General features: G+C 39.4%; 1 long non-coding RNA gene across 17 annotated transcripts; it reads right to left on the minus strand.

Moving 5' to 3' along the window:
• Window positions 1-771: 771 nt before the first annotated feature.
• On the minus strand, window positions 772-9,766 carry LOC145798815 (uncharacterized). Of its 17 annotated transcripts, none has more exons than XR_014340482.1 (8): window positions 9,456-9,766; window positions 4,582-4,668; window positions 3,719-4,153; window positions 3,587-3,637; window positions 2,602-2,889; window positions 2,394-2,447; window positions 1,218-1,294; window positions 772-1,083 (listed from the first exon to the last, which is right to left on the minus strand). It is a non-coding gene; the product is annotated as an uncharacterized LOC145798815 (long non-coding RNA). The 17 variants fall into 17 exon arrangements; XR_014340487.1 differs by having other exon boundaries at window positions 797-1,083; window positions 2,394-2,894; window positions 3,719-3,787; window positions 3,967-4,153; XR_014340489.1 differs by lacking the exon at window positions 2,602-2,889 and having other exon boundaries at window positions 798-1,083; window positions 3,719-3,787; window positions 3,967-4,153.
• Between the last annotated feature and the right edge of the window lie 1,243 nt (window positions 9,767-11,009).

Consider the following 11,009-nt stretch of genomic DNA (forward strand, 5'->3'; position numbering starts at 1 on the left):
ATTATACACATATTACATATATATATATATATATATATGTAATATTATTTATTTATTACTATATTTGCAGGTGAGGGAAAACAATACTCTCCTCTCCCCCTGATCCAAACCCAATCAGGTTGTTTAAATATTTTCTCAAACCCGACCCTACCCTACCACTACAAGAAATGTCACTTTTGGCTACTAAAATATTGGTCGCCAAAAGTCCAATATTTAGTCGCTGAAAAGATTTAGCGACTAAAATATTTTGTCACCAAACTCGTCGCCTATACCCTGTCGGCGATAGTATTGGCGACTAAACTTTGTTTGGTCGCCGAAAGTGACTACATTTTGCTACTAAATTTAGTTTAGTCGGCAAATGTTATGTTTCCGCCATTAAAACCTTTAGTCGCCGAATGAGGCTTTTTGGCTACTAAGTTGTTGTGGTCGGGGAAGGTGTCACCTTTAGCTACTAAATAATTAGTCGCCGAAAGTACACATTTGGCTACAAAACTGTATTTAGTCGGCAAAAGGTGCATTCGGCGACTAAAGTGTTAGTCACTAAAAGTGCATTGGGTTATGTTTTTGCTACTAAATTCTTAGTCACCAAAACATTTGATTACGTATTTAACTACCAAAATATTTGGTGGCCAAATACTTTAACGTGTTTTTTTTTTTTTAAAAAAAAATCTAAACAACCTGTATCCATTATTAATACAACATGTACCCTGTATAAACAATATAATCCATCAAAGCTAAATTTGTTATCAAGCATTCAACAACGTGCACACATTTTAGTTCCAGCCATCCAAAAAATTAATATTGAACGTCCAATTATATATATATATATATATATATATTACAAATTCCATAAGAACCAAGTCTAATCCAACGTCAATAATTTAATTTCATACATAATACAGGAATAACCAACTACTCCCACTACACATTTTAGTTCCAACCATCCAAAAATAAGTACTAATAAGTACAAGATGTCGTCCTGGCATCACTATCCCATTGTTCGAGTCCTTCCATAAAACCCTTCGATTGGAAGGGGCCAACTACTCCCACTCGCCCATCCCTTTCGTCCACTGCTGCTGGCACCTGCAGAGCCATTGCATGAATGTGAAATCAAGTGCATGTCTAATAAAAATGTAGAAATACATATTCCTAGTGTCCTCGATCCAATTACACAATGTAAAATTACTGGACAGGAAAAAAATAAAAGACGTGCTTACCTGCAGTACCATGGAAGTTGAACCCATCATCCCAACCAGGAAAATGCCTTTCTGCATTACCTTTCCAAGATTGTTTTCTGGGTGGAGCAAGTAGACAATAGAGTGCATCAGCTAGAATGTAACCAATACGCACAACAAAAAACTGCCACTATAAACAACTAGGCATGTTCTTGATCATAACAGCAAGCAACGACTTATATGGAGCAATCATATCCCAAACACAAACATGCAGGCGCCAATATGTTTGTGAAATATAACACTAATCAATGAGAGTGTTCAAAAGGCTAAGAGGATCCATTGAAGATACATTATTACTTCAAAAGATTTATACCCTGTGGTGATGTAGAACAAAAACTTCACACAGAATTCTAGGAGATTTTCCCACATTATGCATGTTATAGTTGATAAATCTAAACCTGTGCATTCTCTTTTCTATGTAAAAGACTCCTACACCATATACTTCATTTTTGGCAAGTACATTAATTTTGAACTCTTAAGATATATATTACAATTAATATTATGACTCACAGGGTATACAAACATCAAGCAAAACTAGTAAGTTCTTTGGAACAATTTCATCCAGTCAGAAAAAGGGAATAATGAAAGACCTCCTCCACTATGGAACAATTTCCAACATATCAATACCCACAAAAAGTTGCACACATCTTGTTCGAACAACAACCAAGGTATGATTGTGGGGGAATACAGAATGATGTAATTATCGACCAAGGCAATTTAAAGATGTTAACATGTAAAAGCAAAAAGAATACTAGAGGGCAATGCAGTAATATGGAATTGCATCCAGCCATATAATGAGACATAGAAACCTAATGACAATAGCAAAGGACCTAACTGTGGTTCGTGTTTGATAAGTACTTGTAGATAGTGATGGAATCTTTGGCTTTCCATTTCAAACCTATTGATTTGCTCTAGCTTTAACATATATGATATGATATGATATTTAATCACGTCACAAAGAAAAAAACTTAAGCTTCTCTTGTATATGCTTGTCAACAATCCATTATCAATCCAGAAAGACAAAAGGACATGTACTGCAATCTAGCAATATTTAATGTACTCTAACTATCTAACAACTTGTGGAAATTAGTAAAGGAACAAAGTTTTAATAGTTCTTTCAATATTCCTATCTGATCCAGTATGAATCAAAAAACTTACATGTTTCAGCTCATCCAGGTATTCCTCTGTCCCAAAAATGTACGAGTGGACTTCCTGAAACAAAATGGGTATTATATACAGATTAGCAGGACAATTTATACTCTGTACATTCAACACACCAATATTCAGGAACTGGTGCATTATATATAGATTTAGAAAGTGCCAATCTTATATGATGCAGATGCAAAAGGTTAGTTCGATAATGGACCTTTTAGTTTCTCTTTTGCTTCTGCACTTTCCACTTCTTGACTATATGCAATAACCCTTCTCCCAGTGTTGCTTTCCTTTCTTCCTTGTAATTCCACAGTTCTGATATTATGTACGTACCACTGGGGTTGTACTCATTCATCTCTATCAAAGTAATTTCGTCCATTGAGGATAATAAAGAGAATACTCTCCATAGTGGTGTTATGCAATCAAGCTCTCATTATTTCGTTTTCTGGCATTCTTCAGTGCTCCATGATACTCAGAGGTGGTAGCAAATTTGTATTTGGGACTGAACTAACAATAGTAGGTATTCAGGATCACAAGTTAACTTCAATGCCATCTTTTGTAGAAGGTGTGCATGTAGTACTCGGCTTTCTCACATGCCCAAATATTAAGACAGGAAGATGACTGAATTCTTAAGGTGCCCAACTTTTCTCTGGTCACACCTTCTTCAAAGGAATGAACATATTTTTTCCATCATTTAAATCTATTATTATTATTATTTAATTTAGTTACTACTTTTATAATACTTAAGTTTCTATCAACACAGCATGAAATGCATGTTATTTGAATGACGTAACAGAGCAAAAAAAAAGTATCCTAGATAACTTCAAATAAGCAACAGATTTGTCGTTTGTTGCTATTTGTCAATTCTCAAGTAGTCCCATTAGGTACCCATCCTACATCACCCATATTTGTCAGTTCAGAGACATCCCTACTCCTTTTCATGTTGCATTTTTTGCATTTTGAAGTGAGCATAATATGTCCTTTGATGTAAGATGCATGGCCAACTGAGGTTTATCCTAGAGAATTCTTTGACACTTTATCATTTATAAAAAAAATATTTATCAGATCAGCAACGACATTGTACGATTAATGCACAGAGCCTTACGAGTTTAGCATTCAAAACTACTTCAAGGGGTTTCCAGGCTTTAAACATTTTAGGCTAGATAAGAACCACGAAAAAAAGAGAGTAAATTAGTTACATTAATTAACTCCTTGCGAGCATCTTGCAACTCATCGTTGCTTTTTCTTTCCTGAATAATGAGAGCTTGATTTAACTCCTTGCGAGCTTCATTTTAGTGATTTAAGTAAAAATAGAAAACAGGACACATTACCTGTTGATCTTCTGCCAACCGTAAAATATTTTCATCTGCTTTCTTTTGCTTCAAGGTTGCTCTCTTATTCTGAGAACAAGACAAATTTATTACAGTCGTTGACAAATAATTCAAATGTCTGTTATCCAACTGACTTCAGCACCAGCCAATACATTAACAAAAGCTTATGTTAACCCTCTAATCATAATAATAAATCACACTATATTCCACAAAATTCAACCAGAATCAATCACAAGAAAGGAAAATACACTGCCATTTCCTTGTCAGAGTAGAGCTGCTTTTTCTCATTTTCATTTCGGGCCTCTCGTTTCTCCAATTCTTTCTCACGCTGCTCGAGCTCTTTGCTCTGAGCTGCTAATTGCATTGTAATCTTTTCATGCTCCTTGAAAATCCTTTCAAATTGACCGCGAGCGTTCTGCTGCATCTTCCTAATTTCTATTTGACATAAAGTTTTAAACATAAAATACAGAAATCCATTGTTAACATGATATTTGATAGAAAAAATCAACAAACTAATTAATTATGGCATACCAGTGCCATGGTTAGGCTAGGTCCTAGCTAATACCTTCATTATAAGCTTCGTGCATCTCATCTTTTTGAGTCATCAAAACGGTTAGTGACATAGAAGTTTCATTGTATTTACACTCAATCTCCTTGAGGCGTGTATTTTTCACCTCAATAACATTAGTCAGATTTGTCAAAAGTGTTTTAGTTTTTCGCTTATCTTCTACTTCAATGTCACAAATAGTTTTCAATTGACACACAGGGCGTACATTAACCATGAAAACTTTCTCTACTATTGACAATGACACATCTAGCACTGCCTATGTTACCAGTTAAATTTCTTCAGAACAGGACTGTACCTGGGTTATCAATCCATGGGGTTTTCCACTTGCCCTTATAGTTGGGGTTCTTGATTTTCTGAAGCACCACAAATCTAAAATTAGAAACTGCAACAAAATAGGGTAAAAAATATCATCCACCTTTACAGGTAAGCTTGTGAGTGAGTAAAGGAAATTTTACAGATTCATCAGAAGAAGAATCAAAAAAGAAAAAGTAAAAATCAACTTAGGTGACTCAATACACATGCTAGCTGTAGACACCCCATTTTTGACCGACCTTAAGACTTAGACGTCACCGATTGTGCGCTCGATGACGTTGCATATCGTGCTCGTTCAGAAGCCTCAGAGTCGCGGCCGTGAGCCCCGCCTCCGGACTCCCGAACCCTCTTCTGTGCCTTGCCTCGGTTTGCGAACCAGGCTCGGTCTTCTTTGTTTCTTTTCCTGAGGGGAGGGAGAGGTCCTATAGACCATCTCTCAGTGGCCGTGGGCTACATTTTGTGGCTATAGGCCATTTTGCCCATTTCGGAGCCCGGTTCCTGGTTTTCGGAGCCGTCAGGCCATGTGCCTCAGTTCGGGACAGCTTAACCATCTCCATTTGCCCAGATTTTTGGCATACATCTTATTTTCTCCCTTTCAAGGGACACTGGGGTCTGAAAAACCCACTTCGTGGCCGAACGCCACTTTCAGTGCTTGGCAGCCCATTTTCGGGACCCCGAACTGCGTGTTTTGGCCCCCGAGCATTCGTTTTGCATCGGTTTTCGTTCATTTTTGGCAGGTGCCTCTGTTTCATCACCAGGAAGGTCACTGGAGGGTGTGAGGCCAGCAATTATCTTGGCAACCAGTTATATTCCATTTTCGCCCTCCGACACCCGTTTTTCTCACTTCCGAGCCAATGTTGAACACCTTGGGGCCACTTTCTTCAACCCCAAACCACATATTTGTGTTGTACACACATGGGAGGATCCTAATATGATATGGCCGGCCAGAAAATCCAATTGTACCTTTTTAACCCCTCCTAAAAGTGGCTTGTTGTCCCTCATGTTTTACAGTTGCCAATTTTGAACTACAGGGTTGTGTTGAGGACACATGGGAGGACATCTTTATGTGGTGGCCGGCCACTAACTCAACTTGACCTTTTTGACCCCTAGCCGGCCGGTTAGGGGAGGTGGCCAGCCGGCCACCTGCAAGTCCAAAAACCAGCCGGCCATGTTCCTCACAAAAGGTACTTTACAGCTGTATAGCTGTTTCCCCCAGAAAATATCTCAATCCGGGGGATATTTTGTGGGGGAAAGCCTTGGTCCTTTTTCCCCCACCCTTTCCTTCCATGCTCCCCCTCCTTTTGGTCCTTATAACTAGCTGCAAGCATTGGTATTGGGGGTTAGAAAAATTGGTCTTCAAGCCTTGATACACAAATCTCCCTCCATCTCTCTTATTTCCTTAAAAAACCTCCAAGTCCTGCACCACCATTTCTTCTACACCACCAACCCCCACCCTTCCATCCTCCATTCCAGAAGTTTGAAGGTGTTCTCCAAGGCCTAAGGAGCCACAAAATCAAGCCAAGAGGCAACCAAAGTCAAGCCTTCAAGGGTAAGTAGTTTTTTTTCCTCTTTTGAGCTTATTTTGGTATCTTTTCTTAGCCATATGTGCTTACTGATTTGAGCTCCGACCAAAACTGAAAAGGTCATTTTTTTGAGCTCACTTTCTTGTTTTATTAAGGGCTCAACCCTGTTTGAGCCCCCCATCTTGCACTTGCTTCAATATCTTCCTTGAATGCTATTTTCTTGCATGCTTTGGCAGCCCATTATGCTTCCATTTTTGGGCATTTTACAGAACTGAAAATAGGCTTATTTTGAGCCCCTCTTCAACATTTAAGAAGGGCTAATCGCTGTTTGGGACCTCCATATGCCACTTCATGTTATATCCCTCTTTGGTCCCTTTTTCTTGCATGTTTTGGCGGCCTATTATACTTCGGTTTTTGGTCATTTTACAGAAATGAAAATAGTCTTATTTTGGCCTATTCTTCATGTTTCATTAAGGGCCTTTGGCCTTTTGATGGATATTTAGCATACTTTGTGCTTTGGCCATCTTTTGGCCCATTTCTTGCATAAGAGCTTAGCCATATCTTTGTTTGTTTTTGAGGTTTTTATAGTTCTGTAAAGTGGCTTATTTTTGGCCCCTCTTCAATGTTGTTGAAGGGCCCTAACCTGTTTGGAGTCAGCAGCTGTGAGTTGCTTCATAATCTCATATTTAGGGCCATTTTTGCATACTAGTTTTGCCCTATTTATGTTTGCTTTTTGGCCATGATTTGTACTGGTAAAATGCTTATTTTGGGGCTGCCTTGCCTCTGTCTTTTCATTCCATGTACCAATTATGCATGCTTTGTATAGCTGTAGTTCATTCTATGTGCCTAATTTTGCATTTCGGGAGAGATTCCATGCATCGGGTGTGTTTTCGCCTCATTTCGGGGCTGTTTCCCCCCACATTTCAGTGCTGAAATTCCCTTAGCATGTTTGCATATCATATTCTCATGCCATTGCATTGCGTATGCCATTGTCTCGGTTTGCGTGCCCGTGTGTACGCATTTCGAGGCACTTCATTTTCATCCATCGGCCTCTTACGTGAGTAAGGCTGAGGCTCTCTCATGTTAGTGTAAGTCCACGTTGCATTCTATATGCCATTTTAGCCATATTGCATTGCGTATGCCATTGCCTCAGTTTGCGTGCCCGTGTGCACGCATTTCGAGGCACTTCATTTTCATCCATCGGCCTCGTATGTGAGTGTGGCTGAGGCTCTCTCATGTTAGTGTAAGCCCATATCACATTTCCATGTCATTTACATTGCGTATGTCATTTTCTCAGTTTGCGTGCCCGTGCGCACGCATTTCGAGGCATCTCTTTTTTACAGCATAGTGCATACTAGGTTGTATCTTAGATCGCATTCTGTCATTTTCTCGGTTTGCGTGCCCGTGTGCACGCATTTCAAGACATCTCATTTTCATAGCATTGTGCATACTAGGCTGTATCTTAGTTGCATTCATGCATATTGCATCGTGTTCGGGATAGGAGTTAGCCCGGGCACGGAAAACGAGGTATGTTCCATACTCCGAGTGACGGAACGTATCTCAATTCCCCAGTCACCGACACTCCGGATCATCCATGATGGAGTTAGGTCTTGTTGTGTTTTCATATGCATTCATCCCATATTAAATTGTGCAATTCGACTCCTCGGCCATCATGCCTCGATATGCATGATTGGTGGCACGAGGATCGAGGTATGCATATATTTGTGAAAATACATTGCTATGCCCCTTTCCTGCTCTCTGTTGCAGCAAAATGAAGAATCAGCAACTTTTTGGAGTCTGGCACGCTTTCCAAGAATAACTGCTAAACAGAGGCTAATTGGGGCATCCCAGTGGATTTCCGCACAAGGCAGCCCAAACATACAGCATTCATCAGAAGCAAGGCAGTCCCTGGCTTGCATGCCAATTTTACAGCTTTCTTAGTTAATTTGATTAATTAATTAGGAATTTGTATATTATTTGGACTGTATTATTTGGACTGTAATATTCTTTTATTCGGGAATGTATATTTATTTGGACCCTCTGTGCGAGGGCATAATTGTAATAAGTGTGCGTGTGTGTGTTGTATGCCTTCCAACCCCACGTCTTTCTCCCTTTTATTTACCTGCTTATGATGGTTAGATTAGGGCATATTTCAATTAGCATACAGTATGATAGCATGTTTGCATTCATTCATCTGTTTTGCATGCACCGGGCTCGGCGCATCATACTAATTGCATTTGTATTTCAATTCCAAGTTGAATACATGTTAGCTGTAGCATTCCATATGCCATGTTTAGAATAGCCGAGCCTGCTATAGTTTGCATTTTTGCATGTGTTGCATTAGGCATTTCTGTATACTTAGGATTCATGCATGATTTCTAATGAGTTTCTGTTTTGGCTTGGAGTACTCGGTGAGTTTTATGCTTTAGCATCCTTGCATGCGTGTGAGTGACTGCCATGAATAGCATGCTTACCATGAGGCTAATTGCTTATGTGATACAACTGCCTGAATGCCTGTGGGTGAAGGTTGGGTTACTTGGATTGGAATAAATCATCAACTGTTTGTTTTAAGCCCACTAGATAGTGGCAAAACCATCTTTTCTAAGCCCACCTGCGGGTGGCAAAATCTGCATTTTAAGCCTACTTGCGAGTAGCAAACCATCTTTCAAATAAACAAGCATGAAATGTTTTGTTCCAATTCGGGCGACCCAATCTATACTTATATGCTGTGTGCATCACATAGTAACCTAGGCTAATAACCAGAATAAGGACACACAAAGTTTTCAAAAATAGATATCATGGTTAGTAGAGGCCGATCTTTGATCGGGCGAGCGGGGGTGCTCACGAAGTGACCTTCCCCAATCGTACCCAAGTTCCCGAGCCGAGGCAACTTTGGTGATGACGGACACGTGGCCTTTGGCACCGAGTCAGGGTTTCCTAAATTTCCCATTAAAAAACATTTAGGTGGCGACTCTGTATCTGGCAAAGCAGTCCATGTTTGGCACTTCTTTTCAAAAATCTGTTTTTCTCAAAACGATTTGCCGGATTTGGACTCTTTGGTTCAGACTTAGAACCGTGACAAATTTGAGAGTCCTGAGCTGTAGTGACCCCAATATGAACGGAACGGGAGCTCGTTCCTCCCGGGGCGTTCGGGGACGTCTACACTAGCCTTCAATTTACAAAAATTCTATCATCTTAGGTGACTTCAAATACATTGGTGAGCCACAACCAAACCTCTCAATCATTTTTCTAACAATTATATGATCATACTTAAAGTGTTTACATATATATCTAACAATAAATGAATAAATGTATAAACAATCATTTTTCTCACTTATAGCAATTCTGGTTCAGGGACATTTGCAGATCTGTGAAGATCGGCAGAGGAGGAGGAAAAGGAGGCGGCGGTGTGAAAAGAGGGCATTGATGGAGGTGGTAGCGGAGGCAGTGGTGGTCGCAGCAGCCACGATGGCGATGGCGAAGAAGGAGGAGGAGGTGCTCCGGTTGCCGGCGAATGCGAGGAGGAGCGGCGGCGGGACGGCGACGCAGCTGGACTCCTCAACCCTTCATCTTTTGAAACGAAGAGATGACCCTAATATTTCATTAGAGAGGTATTGATCTCACCCGTTGGTTCTTCAAGTGATCTCCGCCAATTAATTTGTAAAACCCTCCAAAATTTCAAAAAACCTTCCAATATTTTTTATTTTCCAATCGCCGACTAAAGCGTTTTGGTAGCCAAATCTCTACCTATGGCGACTAAAATTATTTTTCGCCGCTGAAAATAAACTATTGGCGTTTTTTTATTTTCCAATCGGCGACTAAAGTGTTTTAGTAGCCAAATCTCTACCTACGGTGACTAAAATTGTTCTTCGTCGCTGAAAAAACACTATTGGCTACCAAAATTTTGGTCGCCAAAAGACAAAAAATAAATTTTTAAAATTCTTTCGGCTACTAAACAATTTAGTAGCTAAAAGTAGCTCTACGGCTACTAAAATTTGTTTTAGTCGCCAATTGTGATATGTTTAGCTACTAAAAATTTTTGAAGTCGCCAATTGTAATATTTTTAGCTACTAAATTTTTTTTAGTCGCCAATAATCAACATTCCCCTACTAAAAAAAATTAGTAGCTAAAAAGTTGACTTTTGCCGACTAATATTATTTTTGGAAGCCAATTCCGACACTTTTGGCGACTAAATTGTTTTTGGTAGCCAAAAATGGTCGCCAAAAATATATTTTCTTGTAGTGTACCCTATTAAACCACCCCTGAACGCATCCCATTAGGGTCGGGAAGAGTCGGGGTCATGACTGATCAGGGTATTTTACCATCCCTAGTCATGCATAATAATATTCTTCGGTATGAATTTTGTTATTACCCAACACAATATTTTCCTCTAGCTACAATTTTTGTTTTCAAGAGTTATATCCATAAGCAAATTCTTGCTTCTTGAATAAATTTCATCATTATGTAGCGCTAGAATTGCTCTCACCAAGACTGCTTTTGCAAGCTTCTCTTTTTTGTTTTTGTTTTTCTTCTTTAACATAATTAATTTTCCTTCTCTTGGCGATGAGTTGATTATAAGAAGCCTTACAATTGTATTCTTGACCTCGTGACTCTGTTTATTTTTTGGATGAATATGAGTGAGCTTTCAATCTAAAATATGTAGAGGAATGCTTTGGGTGGTTGTGTGATCGTCATATATCCATACACTGCAGGAAAAATTGCCTTTACCGGCGTTTCAAAAATGCCGCTATAAGTGGTAAAAACGCCGCCAAAGGCAATGCCAACATTTTTACATTACGTTGCTGATACGGCCGTCGCTATAGGTATAAGGCGTTTTATAAACGTCATTGATACTTATAGTGACGTTTTCATAAACGTCGGTATACCA

The sequence above is a fragment of the Camellia sinensis genome, chromosome 9, assembly GCF_055761805.1.
Source record: "Camellia sinensis isolate YWXY chromosome 9, ASM5576180v1, whole genome shotgun sequence".
In the NCBI taxonomy this organism is placed as follows: domain Eukaryota; kingdom Viridiplantae; phylum Streptophyta; class Magnoliopsida; order Ericales; family Theaceae; genus Camellia; species Camellia sinensis.